We start from the raw sequence: 22,622 nt of genomic DNA, 5'->3' as shown, positions 1-22,622 counted from the left end.
GGAATACAGAGGAAAATGACCGTCCTGATCCCTTCAGAAGCGGTTGCTCCTCACGCTGCTCCCTGCTCTGCTTGGCGCTTGTGGTATTGTAGCGCTATACTGCCAGATTGCTCTCTGCTAGCTAGCATTGCTCCCACAATTATTAGTGCCTGATTGCTTAGTATATTTGTATCGTAGCGCTATATTGCGTAAGTGCGCTTTCACGATATTTCAATTGTGCTGTGCTGCCTTTGCCTGAATAATTAATTTGTGCCTGACTGTGCCGGTGCCACTGCCGTTTTCAGCGAGTTTATTTAGATTGTGCCCCAATCCTGTTTCGCTTTTGGCTTGCTGCCATTTTGTTGTTTGTTGTTGTGCCTCCCTGCCCGGCTCTCCACCCCGCTCCCGCCTCCCAGCTGCTCCTCCCTCCCACTGATAGTTTAGGCTCCGCTCTCCAGTTGTAGCGCTGTGACCGTCCTGATCCCTTCAGAAGCAGGTGCTCCTCACGCTGCTCCCTGCTCTGCTTGGCGCTTGTGGTATCGTACCGCTATACTGCAAGATTGTTCTCTGCTAGCTCGCATTGCTCCCACAATTATTAGTGCCTGATTGCTTAGTATATTTGTATCGTAGCGCTATATTGCGTAAGTGCGCTTTCATGCTATTTTAATTGTGCTGTGCTGCCTTTGCCTGAATAATTAATTTGTGCCTGACTGTGCCGGTGCCACTGCCGTTTTCATCGCATTTATTTAGATTGTGCCCCAATCCTGTTTTGCTTTTGGCTTGCTGCCATTTTGTTGTTTGTTGTTGTGCCTCCCTGCCCGGCTCTCCACCCCGCTCCCGCCTCCCAGCTGCTCCTCCCTTGCCCCTCCCCCCTCCAATATCCACATATGACAGATGCCTTTGCGCGCAGCGTTCACGCGCAGCGGTCGTGCCCTATGTGCGCCAAAGGTAAGCCCGTCTACGCCCATCCGCGCCTGGACCGCGCCCAGGGCCAGACCCCCGCAAAACCCATTCCACCCGCATAACATACGACGCCGCAACCCTCTCTGCCCTTAACCCCGGCCGCACACCACAATGCTACCAAGCTGCCCCAGGACACACCCATGGACCCTTCACCTGCCACTCCTGCAAGTTCGTCTGCATCAGGACCCACTCCAATTCCACAAACTCCAAACAGAGCTCCGACACTAACCACCTAAAGTGCATCCTGCTCAACACCCGCTCGGTCCACAGACACTCCATTGAACTCTGGAACCTACTCGACACTACATCGCCGGACGTCACCTTCCTTACAGAAACCTGGATGAACGCCTCATCAGCGCCCGACATCGCCATAGCCATCCCGGACGCCTACAAGATCATCCGAAAAGATCGCACCAACCAAACAGTAGGAAGCATCGCCATCGTCCATAAAAACACCATCCGCATCACGACCAGTTCCGACGATAACCTCGCTACCGCCGAACACCTTCACGTCCAGATCCACACCGACCCCAAAACCACACTCAGAGGCACCCTCATCTACAGACCACCAGGACCCCGCACACAATTCAGCGAAGACATCACTGACTTCATCAGCCCACATGCCCTCCCCTCCGAGAACTACATTCTACTGGGAGACCTCAACTTCCACCTGGAAAAGAAAAACGACAGCAACACCACCACCCTTCTGGACAACCCGGCCAATCTCGGACTCAACTTGTTGACACCCCCACCCACTTTGCCGGACACACGCTCGACCCCATCTTCACCTCCAGAAAGCACATCTCCTTCGATCACACCACAGCTCTCCATTGGGCGGACCACAGCTGCATTCACTTCAACTACAAAAAGACCACGACCCACAACCCCCCACAACCTATTCCTCGAAGAAATTGGAACAAAATCACCATCGACCAGCTCTTCACATCGCTTCACCAAAACCCTCCTGCCAAATCATCGGACTCAAACCAAGCAGCCACCAACCTCACACAATGGATCACCCACAGCGCCGACGAACTAGCACCCTTGAAAACCCATCTAATCAAGCAAGGTAGCAAAAAAGCCTCCTCGTTCAACGATGACCTTAAGAAATCCAAGAAGTTCTGTCGTACTCTTGAGAAAGCCTGGAGTAAAAAAAACCAACCACTGACAACCTGGCCACCTTCAAGAACGCCACCCGCAAACAACACCAACTGATCCGATCCACCAAGAAATCAGCATTCAAGGATCGACTTGACAACAACGCCCAAAACAGCATGGAACTATTCAACATCGTCAAAGAATTTACCAACCCCACCGCCGGCACCAACGACATCACTCCCTCCCAAGACCTCTGCGACTCTCTATCCTCATTCTTCCACAACAAAATCGCCGACATACATAACAGCTTTGAAAACCAGTCCGAAGACCAGTCCACTCCACCCACCTCCGAACAAAAACCGCACTCTAACAACCTTTGCGCCTGGAACCCAATCACCACCGAAGACACCATCCGCCTGATGAACTCCATCCACTCAGGATCACCAACCGACCAATGTCCCCACCACATTTTCAACAAAGCAGACTCCATCATCGCACCCCATCTCAGCGATGTCATCAACTGTTCCTTCAACTCCGCCACCTTCCAGGAAAGCTGGAAACATGCCGAACTCCGCGCCCTTCTGAAGAAACCTACAGCAGACCCCACTGAACTTAAGAACTACCGCCCCATCTCGCTCCTCCCATTCCCTGCCTAAGTCATTGAGAAAGCAGTCAGTAGTCAGCTCGCCGCCTTCCTTGAATCCAACAAATCCCTCGACCCCTCACAGTCCGGCTACCGAGCCAAACACAGCACCAAAACCACCCTCATCGCAGCAACAGACAACATTCGAACTCTACTGGACAACGGAGAAACAGCTGCCCTCATCCTACTTGACCTCTCTGCAGCCTTCGACACAGTCTGTCATAGCACCCTCATACAACGCCTCAGCAACGTCGGAATAGAAGGAAAAGCATTGGACTGGATCATCTCGTTCCTCGCCGGAAGAACCCAAAGAGTCCGCCTCCCCCCTTTTAGATCAGAGGCCACCGAAGTCATCTGCAGCTTACCACATGGATCATCACTCAGTCCCACCCTCTTCAACGTATACATGAGTCCCCTCGCATCCATCGCGCGCCAACAAAACCTCAACATCATCTCCTACGCAGACGACATCCAGCTGATCCTCTCCCTCACCAAAGACCCAAACACCGCCAAAACCAACTTACACGAAGAAATGAAAGAAGTAGCCGAGTGGATGAAGAACAGCTGTTTAAAACTAAACTCGGACAAAACGGAAGTCCTCATCTTAGGGTCATCCCCCTCTGCCTGGGACGACTCATGGTGGCCACCGGCCCTGGGAACCGCACCCATACCTACGGATCACGCATGTAACCTGGGCTTCATCCTGGGCTTCATCCTGGACTCCTCCCTCTCGATGACCAGACAAGCCAATGCCGTGTCATCATCATGCTTCAACATCCTACGCATGCTCAAAAAAATCTTCCGTTGGATCCCCACCGAAACAAGAACGACTGTCACCCACGCACTAGTCACCAGCCGACTGGATTACGGAAACACCCTTTCGCCAGAACCACAGCCAAACTACATAAAAAACTAACGCATCCAAAACGCCTCAGCCAGACTCATATTGGACATCCCTCGGCAAGCTCACATTTCCGGCCACCTGAAAGACCTCCATTGGCTCCCCGTCAACAAGAGAATAACGTTCCGTCTCCTCACCCACGCACACAAAGACCTCTACGACCTAGGACCCGAATGCCTCAACACGCGACTGTCCTACACCCCCTCCCGCCAACTAAGATCGTCCAATCAAGCCCTCGCCGCAATTCCGCGCATCCATAGATCCACCATGGGGGGAAAGATCCTTCTCCTACTTAGCAGCCAAAACATGGAATTCTCTCCCCACCCACCTCCGCCTTACACAGAACCACCTCTCCTTCAGAAAGCAACTAAAAACTTGGATATTCGATAAGTAAAGCACCCCCCCCTCCCTCAAGCGCCTTGAGACCCTCTGGGTGAGTAGTGCGCTATACAAATTACTGAACTTGAACTTAAACTTGAAAGCCATAGATTCAAAGTAGACACTCAAGTAAACAGCAAAGCCATTCAATTATGAGAAAGGAGTTGACTCCCGAGCCAGTTCTAAGAACCAGTTCACCTCAAATTGCTGAAACCCAGAAAGTTCCTGCACAGCTACTTCTGATGAAGAGCCAGTTTAAGCGTGAAATACCTAATAGAAATAGTAGATTCGTAAAAGCACTGGTAAGTTTTTAATTTTTTTTTTAACTATGAATACAAAAGAGATCAAAAATTGAATAAAAAGGTAAATAAAAGCTTAAAGAGCAGTATGTAATCACCTAAAGTGTTTTATTAGAAAAACAGAAGCATTTGAACAATTTAGTGCTCGACACAGAGCAAATTTAGGCATAGCACTTACACAAGCCAGAAGCTAAGGAATACACAATATGGAAGAAAAAGTTGATCTAGTTGATTGGATGTTATGAATGCCAACGGCCGTGGAATTTTGGTGCTGTACCCATGAGATTACTAAAAAAAAAGGCAATGTGAAAGATACACTATTCTTAAAACCATTCTAGGAAACACCAAGAAAAAAAAAGATCAATCAATCGAGACTGAACAATTGGAGTAGGCCTTCTTGGTAACTATAATACGGCAGCAACAAATCTAATACCCTCAAACCTCAGACTGGATCTGGTAATTCTTGCAAAAGCTTTAGCTTGACAACCGGAGGCACAATCCACTGCCGCTGAGACTCCTAATTACCTCAAGACACAACCCAGATCAGAATAAAGCCACCCCTGCTGCACACTGAAGTCAAAATAATCATTAGACATTCTGCACCCCAGAACACACAGCGTAAACAACATAATTAATCTCTTACTGGCAATGTGAGACAGCTGACTTGCGACCCTATTAAACCCCGAAGTTACAGGCTAAAGAATGGAGAGGCAGGTGGGTGCAAAGTGGGATATTTGTGGTTAGATGCAGAATAACTTTCAAAAGAGTAACAGAAGATAGGTAATATGCGCTCTCGACGAATGCGGGTCTAGAGAATGGGTTTTACATCAGGAAGTCCTACAGGACCAAACAGATGAAACTGCCTTCTCTATAATCTTGTGAGTCAATGCTCTAGTGCCTGATAAAAATATAGGCAGATGCCATAGAGGTTGACTGGCAGATGTTCAAAGCAAGAACACCGCAAGCTAAAGCAGTAATTGCAGAGTTTACTCGGGTGGAATGAGCATTAAGGACTTTTGGGGATCCTTTTTGGCCATGCCATAACACAGCTCGATGCAATGGGCAGTCCAGTGGGAAAAAGCCAGTTTCTGGTACGGCTTTCCTTTCTATGCACCAGCAAACCCAAGAAACAGCTGATTATCCTTCCTTGGTCTCATCAGTGTAGAAAATCCCATGCCATGTATCCAATCAGTGTCAAGGACTGCTTAAGCTGAAAGGCAGCACTAATTTCAGGAGAAAAGGACATACGCATATTAAGCATTAGTTTATCAAGAAAAAAGGCAGTATTCAGGTCTGAACTGACAAAACCAGCATCATCGTGGTGTAATACGAAGAAAAGATGGCAGTGAGTAACATGGTCTTCAGAGTCAACAATGAAGAGGTTCATAGGGGGCACACATCAAGCAGAACCCAACTGGGATGCCACAGTGACACTATGAAGCAGGCAGGGGGGAAACTATATATATTTTTAAATCATCTTTATTGGAGTTTTAGCAAGATAATTAAGCAATAACAGCATCTGGTGCGGAGACGTTTGCAACAGTGGTTCAGGTAATAGGACATCGAGCCCCATTGGTACAACTCAATGTGTATGAAGATTAGGAAATACTTATTTCAATAAAACAATTGCTTTAACTATATGAAACACCATGCACAGTTGCTAGTGTAAATGAACATATTAAGGGTGCATATTTTTTCACACAGTCCACCCCAAAGGTACCAAGAGACCGTCCAATCCAAACAGGAAACCACAGAAACAGGGGGTAAATATATTTGAAGGTCATTTCAGAAAACACATCATAACTCGGCAATTTGAATATTGAGGGCTGAGTAGGCAAAAAAGAAAGGGCAAAAGGTAACTAACCCATAACTATGCCCACATCAAAGCTGTGTGGGCCAGTAGTAACTATACTATACTATACACAACACTATATTAGACATGCATGGGTCAACCTGGTTCTTTTTGCATTAGGCAACAAACCTGAACCAGTGGCCCGAATACATTGATTTGATGGAAAGGCAGAGACCAGCCAAAATGATATCAACTACCTCAGATGGTAGATCAAAGACCTCACAGTTGGTACAGCTCAATCTCTACACCCAAAGATCTATATTGTGGAGGTGCAGGTACAGAACCTACGTTCCTGCTAGGAGACAAGGCGGGTGCTGTACCTCCTCCTGAAGAAGCAGCCCAAATCGAGGATAGATGTGCGGGTTCAGCAGTTCAGAGCACTAGACTCTCCCGGCTAACGCAAGGGACATACAAATCAGCTGAGCTCGATCCTCCATGAGTTTCTTCAGGGCATGTGGGATCAGCAGCAAAGAAAATGCCAAAGCCGGAATGAACAGAAAACAGTGGTCCTGTGGGTAACTGCTCTGCATGCTTCTACAGTGACCCACTACCATATATAATAGAGTGATATGGGGGAGTGGAAAAGTGCATCCGGAAAGGGAAGGTCATAACCAACTTGAACAATTGAAACTTTTAATAACTTTCCAAGGTACTTGGACGCTGATAAATCTCATATTTAGCTACAAAATGGCATGCTCTGCATTAAAAAAAAAAAATCAGGTTGATAACTAGTCAGAAGTGTGATCAAATCTGGTGTCAAGATATTGGCTCATCCTGGGTAAATCACAGCACCTTTTCCTCACGTCATTTCTCTCATGTGCCTCAACACAAGCCTACTAGAAACTGTCTGGTATTAAGAATTATCAAAACATGCTAGGTTTTTTACATTTATATTCCAGTGGCTACCTCTCAAAAGTCATGAGAGGTGTCCTTTGCAGGCTTGAAAAAAATGGAGAAAGTGATTAAAAGCACTACAAGGAAAATTACAAACATACGTTTTCCACATGTTACAAATAATTACTTACTCAATGAAAACTACAAATGATGATGTGTGGAAGAAGCAACTTTTTTTTTTTAGCCAAGCACCTTGTAAAGAAGCTGGGAAGATTGTTTCTCTTCTTGCCGCTGCACACCAAAGCTTTGAGAACAGGGGTAGTCGAGACACTGCTGGGGGTAACCAAGACCAATCTGGATGCAGCAGGTGTTAGCCCCGACGAATGCGATCGACATCCATGCGGCATGTCAAGAATGTTATGGCAAGAAGGCCTTAAAATTCACATTCAGAGCTCCTATTATAAACTCAGAAACAGGGAAAGTTGTAAGGAAAGAATGTTCATGCTTGTATGATACCTAAAACGGGACCAGGGGCATATTTATTTCTCGAGGGGCCAGTACTCCACTCGTTGACTCCCATAACAGAAACTGTCTAATGAGGCCCAGACACTATACCATACACATTCTAAAGCCTGTTCACACGTTATCTTACAAGGTAAAATAGAGTCCATCTTGAGATGAAAGCCCTACAAGATGAGATGCTAAAGTTGGTGCCCCTTGTAGAGAAGTTAAAGAAAACATGATTAAGAGATTTAAGTGCAGACATATTGATGAAATTTCCGAAACTAATTTCATACCACATTTAACAGGGTGATACTTCAAAAATGCACTTCATATTACCCTCCCCCGAACTCTATGTTTCGGTTTTCTCACTAGCTACTTTATTTGATATTGTGTGCAACCTTCTACAAGATTTCTGGCAGAACCCTAAGCATTCTGAGGTTTAATGATGAGAACGGCGAGGATGCTTCCCAGATTCAGGACAGTACAGCCTCATTTGCAACCTGAAGTTAGATAAAATGTATCAATAAAAAATCTTTACAAAATAAAATGTTTGTTTGTAGTACGGTCTAGTTTTGACAGCTTTTCTTCAACTCATAGGAATTGGCATGCTCCTTAGATCACTTGGAAGCAGCAGTCCACTTTCAACAGAGAAAATCTGTGAGCGCCTTTTACTGTTGGCAAATTTTGGAATGTTTGAAATTCTGGAATGTTTGAAATTCAGGAGTTACAACTTCTCTGATCTGACAGATCATGTGTGGGTGGATTTTTCAAATTTTCTCCTGCTGGTTCTGAAAAGCTGCCGAGGCATTTATAACTGAGGCAGAGTAACTTAAAAGGGAATAATGTATTAACAGGTAGCCAGCGCAATTACCAAAACCCTTCTAAAAAGCTCTTGGATTTCTTGATATTAAGCAAAGAACAGGCTGCTGCATTGTGCACGTACTGTAAAAAGTAGTTATTAGGTATTTCAGGACATGGCGGACCTGACAATCGTTTTACTGTGTGTCTTCCCATCGAAGGGATAGTTGAGTTTATCACTGACCCCAAGCAGGACCATTTAGATTCAGTTCAGCATACCATAAATTCCAATTCCAATTCCAAAAATTCTTTATTTCGGCCACATAGGCCATAAAAGATGCAATAAAATACAATACATACATATATTACACAATAAAATACAGTATAAAAAATACACGATATTATCTATAAAAAGTCTGGGGGACTGCATGGGGTAAGGACTGCACAGCTGTACCAGTTCAGGGGGACATTTTGTTCCTTATTACCCAAGCTGCCATTAGAAATTTTGAGACAGCAAAGACAATATGTCCCAGGGTATTGGTTTTCATGACCCTATAAGCTTGTTGATACTCCCGAAAGCCCAGGTTTCGGCACATCGGTGCTATCCATCGCTTCCTGGGACTCTGGTACGCGTGGCAAACAAACATTATGTGCAAATCATCTTCATCCTTGGTTTTGCAGCAAGGACAGAGTTTGTCACCCCCTGTGGACCATTTGTGGGTGAATACTTTAGTGGGGAGTGTGCCAAACCTCCATTGCAGGAACAGTTTCCTCGCCAAAAGAGGAAAAATAAAATCCATAAAAGATTCAAAAAGGTAAGAATTTTTGGATTCAATAAAACGTCCCGTCAAGGTGCCACTGGTATGGGCATTATCCATGTCAGCCAGATTTTTGTTTCTGTAGAGCTGGGCAAGAGTTTTACGCGTGATCCTTTGGCAACCCTGAGCTGGATCATCCCAGAGGTCTGGCAAGTTCAAACTGAGCAATTCTGATTTAATATAAGCCAGCCAGGGAATATTGTTGCTGCCATTCAGCCTCAGAACATGGGTGAGGTCCTGCCTGTAGTGATACAGTTCCTCGGTAGACCATATCCGGTGCCAAAACTTCACGGGTTTCGATAGGAGATCTTCAGCAATGGAATGTATCCCCAAATCCAATCTTAGGGGGAGGAGTGGCGTGCCTTGCGGGAGAGCAAGTAGGCGTCTCAGAAAACTGTTTTCCACCGCTGCCAATGCCTTCCCTGCTTTGTGACCCCACAACTCGCTGCCATACATGGCTGCAGCCTTCGCTTGGGATCTGTATGTTTCAAGGGCCGGGCTTACAGGCTTGAAGGTGGACTTACTTACCACCTTCAGGAGTGCACCTGCTAGCTGGGATAGTTTCAGTCTTGATCTCGCTATCTGGCAGTCCCAAGCTAAGTTTTCTTGTAGCGTTACCCCCAGATATATAAAGGTCGAGACCCTCTCAAGACTAACTCCCCCCAGTTTTGGGTTGGGTCTGGTTCTGGCAGGGGGATTGAAGATCATAAACTTGGTTTTATCTGTATTGACCTCCAACCCATGTTGACGACAGAAAAGGCCAAAACCATTCACAACCCTCTGGATCCCCATGGGGGATTTGGAAAGCAGGAGGGTATCGTCAGCAAACATAATTGCCGGAACCCTCCTGCCTGCCAAAACCGGGGCATCATTGTCCTCAACAGTGTCAAGATGCTGAATGACGCTGTTGATGAAAAGACAGAACAGGGTCGGCGCCAAGACACAGCCCTGTCTGACTCCTCGGCGGACCGGAAATTTGCCCGAGAGCTTACCATCCCTCCCACACCTCACTTGGGCATAGTTGTTTTCGTGCAGCCTGATGATAATGCTAAGGAGGTGGGGGGGCACTCCTAGCTTCTGCAGAACCTCCCAAAGTTTCCCTCTGGGAACTAGGTCAAAGGCTGACCTCAGATCCACGAAGACCATGTACAGTCTCCCTCCCTCTATAGTTACCGTCTTCCAGTATAGGAGAAGAAGGCGGAAGATCTGGTCCATGGTTGACGTGTTCTTTCTGAAGCCAGCCTGGAGGGGGCTCATAATGTCATTGTCCTCCACCCAGTCCAGGAGGTGATTAAGGATGAGGCGTGCAAAGAGCTTTTGGGGTACATCTATTAGGCTAATAGGCCTGTAGTTGGCGGGGAGCAGAGTAGATCCCTTCTTGTGGATCGGAACAATCTCTGCCCCCAGCCACGACCCAGGGATTGACATACCTCCTAGGATGGCATTAAAAAGAATAAGAAGGTATGGACCCCAGATGTCCATATGATGCCTAAACAGATCCCCAGGTAGCCTGTCCAGACCCGGCGCCTTCCCCGATGATAAGTGCTTCAGGGCTGCCTCCACTTCCCCCAGGGATAGTTCCATTTCACAATCCCGTGTGCCACAGGGCACAAACAGGGCTGTGACAGGGCAGAGGTTGGTGTCTTGATAGAGCTCCCCATAGTGGGCCTCCCAAACCTCGGGGGCAATATTGGGTTCCACTGCTTTTTTAAGTTCCCCTGTGCCATTATTGACAAGGGCCCAGAATTTGCGGGAGTCCCTAACTTTTAGGGCATCATGAAGATCATGCCAGCGATTCCAGTCCCACTCGGTCCTGGCAGTTGCTAACACAGCTTTGTAGTATTTCCTAAGGTCACGTACCTTGGCCTTGTTTGTCCCCTCTTTTATTGCAGCAATGAGCTCAGTCTTTGCTGCCCTACAAGAGGAGGTGTACCAGGTGGGAACATGGGTCTTTTTCTTTCTATTGGGCACCACCGGGTAGAATACCTCAGCCAAATCTCTTACAAGATCCTGATGGATATCGCCCAGTTTCTCATTGTATTCCGGGGTTCTTGGTGCATTTAGAAGTGCATCCACCTCCATGAACCTTGGGAGTGCCAACTCGTATAGCTTGCTAATGGTCTCTTCTGAGCTCACAAGCTTCCCCCACTTGACCCTGCGCCTATTGGTTGTGAGGACCAATTCCCCCGTGTCTCCCCCTGGGTTTTCTGCCACTTCGCCCACTAGATGGATGGGCCACTGAATATTTAAACAAAGGGCATTATGGTCGCTATCTGACCTGTTTATTACCCTGAAGTCGAGGACTTTGGGCCAGAGTGTAATGTCTACCATGATGTAATCTAGCCTCGACTCGTGACCCCTCCTATTGAAGGTACACACTGAGGGAGTGTCGGAAGGGGTACGACCATTACAAGCCCTCAGTGCGTAGTTCAGGGTTAGGGACATAAGCTGTATTGCCAGGGGGGACCAAGCTTTGGGATAGGGGGAGGACGAGGGTGGAACCCCCCAGTAATCATCCTCGGCCGTGAGGGCACCCTCCGCCATGCCCTCCAAAGGTTCAAAGTGGCAGTTGAAGTCTCCTCCAAGCACCACCCTGAGATCTCCCGGGAGTTGCCCCAGGAAGGAGGACAGATCATTTAGGGTTGGAGATTCGTTTGGTGCGGCAACCGGTCGCGAGTAGACATTCACAATAGCCCATGATGGTTTACCAGGCCATGTGAGCCGGACACACTGGATGTCCTGCGAGAACGTGTGCACCAGTTCCGCCTGACACCCAGCGTGGCTCGCGATCCAGATTGCCAGACCACCTGACGGCCTCCCCTTCCCACCCCATTTGGCAGGGATTTCAAATACTTCAAACCCGCTCCTAGTTGCGGTGTCCCTCGCCCATGTTTCCTGGAGAAGGAGGATGTCGCTACTGCCCACTAAATGATCCCACTCCGGTGTGCCTTCCTTATTTGCAATGCCCGCTACATTCCATGAGACAATTCTCATACCATAAATAACTGTGACGGCAGTAAAGGTCCTCAGATCCCATATTTAAAGATTCTAGCAGTATTTAGCCTTAGACTACTACACCCCATCTTGCCTACAACTAAACTAAAGCCAGCAAAATCGCCAGGGGGTGCTTTGATGCGCAAACACATGTGTGTTATCTGTATAAAAACTGTATTGTAGATTTTTGGTCTTACAATTCAGAAGTGTGGTTTAATATAGATGTTGATGAGCAGAGCCCCCAGGGGGCACAACGCGCACACTACCTTCTACCTCGCTGTTGGGCTCTTTTTGACACTTTTGTTTCTATCAGTAAAAAGAACCTGAATGAAACTCAGCATAACGTCAGGTAAAGTGGAGCTCAATGTTAATACTGTCTAATGAAGCTTACAGATCGAGATCCTATCTTCTGCAAACACAACAATTCATCAGCAAAATAAGCAATAATTCTGTTTCATGTGCCGGTCAGTATTGAGACTGAGGCACTTCTAGATAGTGATATTTGTCTAAATGGGTTTGTAACTGGACAACCAAGGTATATCCTACAATTGGATGATACTTCTTCTTTAGGTCATTGAAGTCTAAAAGGCTTTTTTTATGCTGGTGATAAACATTTTTTTCCAATCTTTTTTAAACAATAACCTAAAATAGATTGGATGATAAACTTTACAACACTAGGCGCAAATCCTGGACACCTTGCAATTGATTATCAGAGTAAGTAAATTGTCATATTCAAGGCATGTGAGACCTTTTCAGCAAAGCTGAGATTTTAGAGACTTCAGCCTAAGTTTTATTTTGGACATCATCTGTTGGCATGCTCTCGTCCATATTCTTTTCTATGTAAGGCTTTTTTTTAGCAAAGTATCTAACGTTAGATATATTATTAATGAAGAAAGGGATACATTTCTCAACTTTGGTTCAGGAGAAAGGTCAATATGGGTAACAGACAGACTGGGTAATTATAGGACCATATGATATTAGAATGTTGTGTTGACTGAAACCCTCTGATCCCTCAGATATCCATGAGGCCACTGAATGCCACTGCAACAAACTTGCTGACTATTTTTATAACAAAAATTCAAACTATTTGTTGTTCCTTCTCCGACCCTTCTCCTACCCCCCCTGACGGAGGAATCTAATGTCAGTAGCAGAGAACATTCATGAAATATATTCCCCCCATTGGACATAGGAGCATTTCAAGCTATCTTTGCATCTATTAAGAGGGGATCTCCCAGAGACCCTGCCCCCTTTAATGTTTTGAAACTAGCGGCTGACTCAGTATGCCCTATAATAATGGACCTGATGAAAGCCTCGCTTTCCTCCGGGGTGATTCCCCCTCCTGGTAAAAGGTGCTGGTAAAAGCATTACTGAAAAAAACGAGTTTAGATCCTGACTGCCTCAGTAATAAACGACCCATTTCGTTACTTTCCGGGGTTAGTAAAATAGCAGAAAAACAAGTCAACCAGATACTTCCAGACATTTGGAAGCAGGTAATCTTCTGCATGCGTTCCAAACCGGGTTTCGACTGGGCCAAGGGACTGAACCTGCTCTATTGGCAGTCGTGGAAGACTCCAGAAGGATTCTGAATGCAAGAGGTTCTCTGGCCGTGCTACTCTGAGATCTTGCAAAAACAACAAGTGATGGACCGAATGTGGATCAATGTCACACATTCCCCCAGTCAAAAGATCTGGGCCCAAATCCATCGTTTTTTTGCACTCCACACCACCCTGGGTTAGACAATGGCGATATGCAAATCAGCTCTGACCCTGTTGCCCCATGGGAACAGTCCAGTCCGAACTACAAAAGCCATGTCCTTCCCAGAACGGAATCAAGCATCCGAGGACCGGACCGGTTTCGAGGTAACACCTCTCATCAGCCCGGCTAGCTTGACTCCAAGTGGTGTGGAGTGCCTGGGACCCACGTCTGGGCATCCCCAGCGCACTTAGGGCGGCAATTGCAAAAACAACAAGTGATGGACCGAATGTGGATCAATGTCACACATTCCCCCAGTCAAAAGATCTGGGCCCAAATCCATCGTTTTTTTGCACTCCACACCACCCTGGGTTAGACAATGGCGATATGCAAATCAGCTCTGACCCTGTTGCCCCATGGGAACAGTCCAGTCCGAACTACAAAAGCCATGTCCTTCCCAGAACGGAATCAAGCATCCGAGGACCGGACCGGTTTCGAGGTAACACCTCTCATCAGCCCGGCTAGCTTGACTCCAAGTGGTGTGGAGTGCCTGGGACCCACGTCTGGGCATCCCCAGCGCACTTAGGGCGGCAATTGCAAAAACAACAAGTGATGGACCGAATGTGGATCAATGTCACACATTCCCCCAGTCAAAAGATCTGGGCCCAAATCCATCGTTTTTTTGCACTCCACACCACCCTGGGTTAGACAATGGCGATATGCAAATCAGCTCTGACCCTGTTGCCCCATGGGAACAGTCCAGTCCGAACTACAAAAGCCATGCCCTTCCCAGAACGGAATCAAGCATCCGAGGACCGGACCGGTTTCGAGGTAACACCTCTCATCAGTCCGGCTAGCTTGACTCCAAGTGGTGTGGAGTGCCTGGGACCCACGTCTGGGCATCCCCAGCGCACTTAGGGCGGCAATTGCAAAAACAACAAGTGATGGACCGAATGTGGATCAATGTCACACATTCCCCCAGTCAAAAGATCTGGGCCCAAATCCATCGTTTTTTTGCACTCCACACCACCCTGGGTTAGACAATGGCGATATGCAAATCAGCTCTGACCCTGTTGCCCCATGGGAACAGTCCAGTCCGAACTACAAAAGCCATGTCCTTCCCAGAACGGAATCAAGCATCCGAGGACCGGACCGGTTTCGAGGTAACACCTCTCATCAGCCCGGCTAGCTTGACTCCAAGTGGTGTGGAGTGCCTGGGACCCACGTCTGGGCATCCCCAGCGCACTTAGGGCGGCAATTGCACCACTTGGAGTCAAGCTAGCCGGGCTGATGAGAGGTGTTACCTCGAAACCGGTCCGGTCCTCGGATGCTTGATTCCGTTCTGGGAAGGACATGGCTTTTGTAGTTCGGACTGGACTGTTCCCATGGGGCAACAGGGTCAGAGCTGATTTGCATATCGCCATTGTCTAACCCAGGGTGGTGTGGAGTGCAAAAAAACGATGGATTTGGGCCCAGATCTTTTGACTGGGGGAGTGTGTGACATTGATCCACATTCAGTCCATCACTTGTTGTTTTTGCAATTGCCGCCCTAAGTGCGCTGGGGATGCCCAGACGTGGGTCCCAGGCACTCCACACCACTTGGAGTCAAGCTAGCCGGGCTGATGAGAGGTGTTACCTCGAAACCGGTCCGGTCCTCGGATGCTTGATTCCGTTCTGGGAAGGACATGGCTTTTGTAGTTCGGACTGGACTGTTCCCATGGGGCAACAGGGTCAGAGCTGATTTGCATATCGCCATTGTCTAACCCAGGGTGGTGTGGAGTGCAAAAAAACGATGGATTTGGGCCCAGATCTTTTGACTGGGGGAGTGTGTGACATTGATCCACATTCAGTCCATCACTTGTTGTTTTTGCAATTGCCGCCCTAAGTGCGCTGGGGATGCCCAGACGTGGGTCCCAGGCACTCCACACCACTTGGAGTCAAGCTAGCCGGGCTGATGAGAGGTGTTACCTCGAAACCGGTCCGGTCCTCGGATGCTTGATTCCGTTCTGGGAAGGACATGGCTTTTGTAGTTCGGACTGGACTGTTCCCATGGGGCAACAGGGTCAGAGCTGATTTGCATATCGCCATTGTCTAACCCAGGGTGGTGTGGAGTGCAAAAAAACGATGGATTTGGGCCCAGATCTTTTGACTGGGGGAGTGTGTGACATTGATCCACATTCAGTCCATCACTTGTTGTTTTTGCAATTGCCGCCCTAAGTGCGCTGGGGATGCCCAGACGTGGGTCCCAGGCACTCCACACCACTTGGAGTCAAGCTAGCCGGGCTGATGAGAGGTGTTACCTCGAAACCGGTCCGGTCCTCGGATGCTTGATTCCGTTCTGGGAAGGACTGGCTTTTGTAGTTCGGACTGGACTGTTCCCATGGGGCAACAGGGTCAGAGCTGATTTGCATATCGCCATTGTCTAACCCAGGGTGGTGTGGAGTGCAAAAAAACGATGGATTTGGGCCCAGATCTTTTGACTGGGGGAGTGTGTGACATTGATCCACATTCAGTCCATCACTTGTTGTTTTTGCAATTGCCGCCCTAAGTGCGCTGGGGATGCCCAGACGTGGGTCCCAGGCACTCCACACCACTTGGAGTCAAGCTAGCCGGGCTGATGAGAGGTGTTACCTCGAAACCGGTCCGGTCCTCGGATGCTTGATTCCGTTCTGGGAAGGACATGGCTTTTGTAGTTCGGACTGGACTGTTCCCATGGGGCAACAGGGTCAGAGCTGATTTGCATATCGCCATTGTCTAACCCAGGGTGGTGTGGAGTGCAAAAAAACGATGGATTTGGGCCCAGATCTTTTGACTGGGGGAGTGTGTGACATTGATCCACATTCAGTCCATCACTTGTTGTTTTTGCAATTGCCGCCCTAAGTGCGCTGGGGATGCCCAGACGTGGGTCCCAGGCACTCCACACCACTTGGAGTCAAGCTAGCCGGGCTGATGAGAGGTGTTACCTCGAAACCGGTCCGGTCCTCGGATGCTTGATTCCGTTCTGGGAAGGACATGGCTTTTGTAGTTCGGACTGGACTGTTCCCATGGGGCAACAGGGTCAGAGCTGATTTGCATATCGCCATTGTCTAACCCAGGGTGGTGTGGAGTGCAAAAAAACGATGGATTTGGGCCCAGATCTTTTGACTGGGGGAGTGTGTGACATTGATCCACATTCAGTCCATCACTTGTTGTTTTTGCAATTGCCGCCCTAAGTGCGCTGGGGATGCCCAGACGTGGGTCCCAGGCACTCCACACCACTTGGAGTCAAGCTAGCCGGGCTGATGAGAGGTGTTACCTCGAAACCGGTCCGGTCCTCGGATGCTTGATTCCGTTCTGGGAAGGACATGGCTTTTGTAGTTCGGACTGGACTGTTCCCATGGGGCAACAGGGTCAGAGCTGATTTGCATATCGCCATTGTCTAACCCAGGGTGGTGTGGAGTGCAAAAAAACGATGGATTTGGGCCCAGATCTTTTGACTGGGGGAGTGTGTGACATTGATCCACATTCAGTCCATCACTTGTTGTTTTTACTCTGAGATCTTAGCACGGCCTTTGACGCGGTGAACCACCGTATTTTAGTCCAACGCCTCCAAAACATGGGCTTATCTGGAGTCGCTCTACACTGGCAGCGATCCTTCCTGGAGGACAGATATATTCAAGTATTTGAAGTGGCCATGTCAAGCCCCGGACCCTCAAATGTGGGGTGCCCCAGGGCTCATTGAGCCCTACTCTTTTTAAAATTTACATGGCCCCTCTTGGGGATATCGTCCTCCCCTTTGGGGTACATATTGTCACTTATGCAGACGACACCCAATTGGTGGTCTCCTTAAACCATAAAGACAGAGCCCCCACCTGTCTTGGTCCTTGCCTCGAACAGGTGACTAAATGGATGCAACATTCCCATTTAAAAAAAACTCAGTGGAGACAAAACCGAGCTCATGTTCTTTGGTAATTCCTCCCCTTCTGAGGTGGCTCTCTTGTGGCCAGCATGTATAGGCCCCGTCCCTGCCCCTAAACCGGAGATGAAGAGTCTCGGTTTCTGGATGGACTCTGAGCTGTGCTTCAAATCTCAAGCTAGAAGGGTTGTCACATCTTGCTTTGGCATCCTAAGAATGTTGCGTAAAGTACTCACTTTGCTACCCGCTCAAGCAAGAAAGTTTGTAGTCCAAGCGCTTATTCTATCTCGCCTGGATTATGGTAACACCCTGTATTTAGGCACCCCTTGCTCAGTCCTGGCTAAGCTTCAAACGATGCAAAATTGTGCTGCCAGGACACTCATGGGCATTCGGAGCCACCAATCGGCAAAGCCGGCTTTAAGGGCTCTCTATTAGCTCCCAGTGAGTAAAAGAGTCCAATTCAAAGTCCTGTGTGTTGCCCACAGGCTGATTGGAGGGAAAGGACCAGCTATCATCTCTTCTTTGGTGCAGCCCTACCATGTAAACAGGCAACTACGTTCAAACGACCGTCATCTGGCTTTCGTCCCCAGAATTAAGATGGCTAGAAGCGGCGGCCGCCTGTCTTCATACAATGCCACCAAGCTTTGGAACTCTCTCCTGCTTCAATTATGAAAGGAACCCATTTACATGTCATTCCTAGGATGCTTAAAACCTGGCTTTTCCCTAAATAAAACCAGGGCTCTTCTCCGAATAACTTTGCTGCTGCCTTGGCTGATAATGTTTGCAGTGCTGGGATGCCTCCGGGTAACCACGCACTTTACAAATGATGTTTAATTTCATTTCACTGATTACAAACACATCGAGACCTTCCATTATGGTCTTCTTAAAATATTGTTTTTGCAATTTCATGGTGACAAAATTAGTTTAAGTAAGTCATCTGACAGTTTATTTTTTTCTTATGTTGGTGTTGAGCCTACAGTGCTCACTTAAGTTAGTCTAAGGTTTACTTAACCCACAGTGGACTGCTTTTATTCTTGATTTTAACAGTAGACCTGTCACACAATTCCCTCATTCTAGCCAGTAGAATTTTCATTATGATGAACCATTGTTCCTTGCATAGTTCTGAATTCTCTCTTTTAGGTTTTTGTTCATTTTTGTGTACCACACATCTGTCAATATTTACAATTCCTGACAGCTCATTACCACTTTTATATCACCTGATGGAGCAAGTATTCGCCCGTAATGTGACTTGGTTGTATTCAGTCCTCTCGACATAACGTTAATGTACTAATCAACATGTTTGTCCTATTAATATTGAATTACATAACATCTAAGTGAAGCTTGCATATGTGCTTTTACTAACGATAATCCGCTTGCATTAATACGGCCGCTGCTACGTTGGATTTCTTACTGCGCATGCGTCTGTCACACTCATGTGACATGACGTACTCTCTGCTTTTGGAGGGAATCTTTTGCTTCTGCGCACTAGAACTAAGATGGCTGCTCAATGTCCTCACATGCAAGAAGCTTGCACTGCTGATTTTGCTAAACTGTTCGTTCTGCTTAACTATAATGCACTAGTTACATATAAAATAATGGGAATAGAGTAACAATAAGAGGTATATAGTGCATTCATTTAGTCTTGTTCTAAAATTGTTTCTTTTCTATTCTTTCATGTAATCACACTTCTGAGCCTGAACTGTACCCGATACTCCATTTTGAAACCCACTGCACTCCATAATGAAACCTTTGAGCCTGCGCACCAGAGTCTGAAAACCATTGAGTCATGGCATTGAATGTGTGCCAGGGACAGTCTCGACCAAGATGCGCCTGGGAACTTTAACTCCTGACCCCTGAGAAGGAAGCTGATCTAACATATGAACTAAAATGTAACCAATATTGGACCATTCATTGTTGGGTGGAATAAAACATACATGGGAAAATAAATTGATGGGCGGGAACGCAAACATTAATATTCATTCTGAAAGTTTTATTTTGGTATGGTGTGATGACCTCTCCTCATTCTTTTATCCAATCAAAATTGGGGATCCTTACACTTGCAACACTGAGGGGTGGCACACTGACCTGGAAAATAGTATAACTAGAGTAGGCTTAGCTAGTTAATTTGTCCGACTTGTCCTAATAGCTGACCTGTCACTGACCCAACGGCCTCAATAGGTGATTGGGAGCAGAGGTGCTGGTGGAGCCCTCTGTCAGAAGGTTTGAAACCCAGATTGGGTTTGAGAGCTGAAGTGCTGGCGAAGCACTTTGTCTGAGAAATCGATAACTCCTACAGGGTTCTGGCTGTTAGCTGCAGAGAGGGAGTAACAGAGGCGTTGCAACTTTAACTGCGGGTGCTGGTCTTAGCCCTTAGTGGTCCTGTCCTGATCCAATTTGAATAAACATAGTATCCCAACTGGTATTATTGAAAGACAATTAGAATGGATATGCAATAGACATTATCAGAAAAGAAAGTAAGGAGACGTATTGAGTATTTCAAATGTGCTCATGGCATCATATTTATCTAGAGGAAGTAAAGCAAAATACAGTTGTAGCAGCACTGTAGGTAGACAAATAACAATACAACCCAAATTGTACTTGGTGCTCAAGGTGTGCAAATGATGAACAGGGTGCCAAGATATATATACAGTGAGGAAAAAAGGCACAATGAGGCTCCAGCTGAATCGTGAAGCTTTAGTTCTATATTAGGTTGATTGTAGTAACGGTGAACCACATTGTGGGCTGCGCCTCTTATTGTGCTGAGATGTCGACGACGTTTCGATTCACATTTGGGATCATCTTCAGGACTGGGTTGAAGGGGAAACGGTGTACGCCGGGATGTTCAGGCCCGGGGGCTGGGGTTCCGAAGATCTCTATGGGCCATCCGATCCGTTTAGTGATCGGGGTATGGAGCGAATGAGAGTCCGCTCAGTCTAGGCGTAGTCAAGGACTATGCCTGGACTGATCGGATTTGCATTCGCTGCATTTTTCCAGCCAGAGATTGGCTCTCCCTACCCGATCACTAAACGGATATACTCAATGAGTCTCCTTACTTTCTTTTCTGATAATGTCTATTGCATATCCATTCTAATGGTCTTTCAATAATACCAGTTGGGATACTATATGTTTATTCTGATAATCCACCCCAATCCCAACGTGGTTGACAGGTTTTTGCTCCTGTGTTTTTGTGCACGGATCCAATTTGGCTTTATCTGTCCTGATTTTGATCTGCACCTGCTTGCCTTTATGGTGCCTGCACTTTCGGGGTTCTGTCCTTTTAACTGACCCGTGGCCAGGGTTAGTTCTTCACACCATTCTAGGTAAATATTCAATGTGGGTATGTCATTGTACTGTTTCCTTCTCTCTTCCCACCCTAATGTCAAATGCGCAAAGACTGCTTTATAAAAACTCTGCATATTTTCATTCTAATTGTTATTTTCCAATGCTTGGATTATGACATTTTAAAGATTTTAGATGAAGAGTTTAAACCTTTCCCGACTTGTGGTGAACACCTTTAATCCCTTAGGACTCTAGGTACCGATGACAAAATTGTTAAGGCAATGGTATGGGTCCTAAATGAAATTTATAAATCACTGATTAGAGTAAGTGCACAGGTTACCTGATTAAATCTCATCATATGTTGTTTATTGGCCCGGGAGAGTATGGTAATCTGAGTCGGGTGACCTGCGCACTCTGTCACACCTATATCACTAGAAAAATCAAATGTCAATATAGAACAGAAAATGGTCCATTTTGAGTATAGAAGAACAAAATATATGGTAGCATGGTGGGAAGTAAAAAACAGTACATGAGTTCATGTGGATGAATTTGCAGAAGAACATATATTTAATGAAAGGATTGCTGCAAGTACCTCTCCTGCCTCTGGGAATGAGATTTTAGAATCACCATTTCAAATGCATCTGGGTCAAAATTAAGTAATGAATTTTATGGCACAGAGGGTTGTTTTCAGTGTTCAAAGGTCCGCTTAGAGCAGAAAGAAATAAAGGCTGAATGTAAGGAACACTATAGGCAGACATCTAAAGTGAAACACTGGCTTAGTAATGTTCAAGAAAATAATAAGATGGAAAGGATATCAAAGTTCCAACTTCCAATGTGTAAAATACCAGTTTGGATATTTTCACATTGAAACCTAAAATTGAAGGCCTGGTAATGAAAATTCCTATGATCTAGCCATATGATCTCAAGGTGAGTGATAGCCCATCTAAGTCTATCTGCTAATGTTTAAATTCCTATCTAAATTCCCCAAAATACAAAGGGAAGACAAGACATTAAGGAAAACAAACAATATCGTTTTGTTGCCAGTAACAGTCCCACAAAAGATGGAAGAAATTAATGGGGGCTACTCACAGGAGTCTTTAGGGATAACGTTGAGAGGTAGACCAAGACTGAGTTAGGCACTCAAAGGTAGTTCTTTACCAAGTAAAACTGATAAAGATGGTACAATAAGCCTCCTATTGAGCCATAATAAACAGACTTTAAACTTAAAAAAATATTTTCCAAAATATTGTTGAAAAATCTCTCTAACTACTTAAGAAGCATGTAACACATATTTGGCACTAAAACACATTAGCAAATGAGGGTGGCCGACAGACTAGCTCAAGAAGAGAACTATGGGGAAAAAATCATTTATTTACGCTCAAAGGTATACATTTGCTTTCAGAAAAGCCAAAGAAATCCTAACTGTTTACTAAATAGATCAGCACCCACCATTCATTAGTTTACCAAATATTGTTGCTTTCTAATCAGAGCAAAGTTAATCAATTGCAACTTAGAGTTTTGTAGCAATTTCCATCCACGCATTCACAAATTCATTTAAAGTCGTTCAGGCTTGTTGAAAAATCCTTTATTGAAACTATGCGAGATATTCACACCAACGTACATTCATTTGCCGACATGGCTTAAGACTATCAATTTGCAAACTTTGATCATTCCTGTTTTAGAATAAAGAAAGGC

At 46.4% G+C, this 22,622-nt stretch overlaps 1 protein-coding gene across 8 annotated transcripts in view; it reads right to left on the bottom strand.

Moving 5' to 3' along the window:
- The window catches only part of ADARB1 (adenosine deaminase RNA specific B1), a 947,690-nt gene that overhangs the window by 360,950 nt on the left and 564,118 nt on the right, over positions 1 to 22,622 (bottom strand). The window lies entirely within an intron of this gene.

Source organism: Lissotriton vulgaris, chromosome 2_1 (assembly GCF_964263255.1).
Source record: "Lissotriton vulgaris chromosome 2_1, aLisVul1.2, whole genome shotgun sequence".
NCBI classification, from domain to species: Eukaryota; Metazoa; Chordata; class Amphibia; order Caudata; family Salamandridae; genus Lissotriton; species Lissotriton vulgaris.
This window is presented reverse-complemented; position numbering and strand designations above follow the sequence as displayed.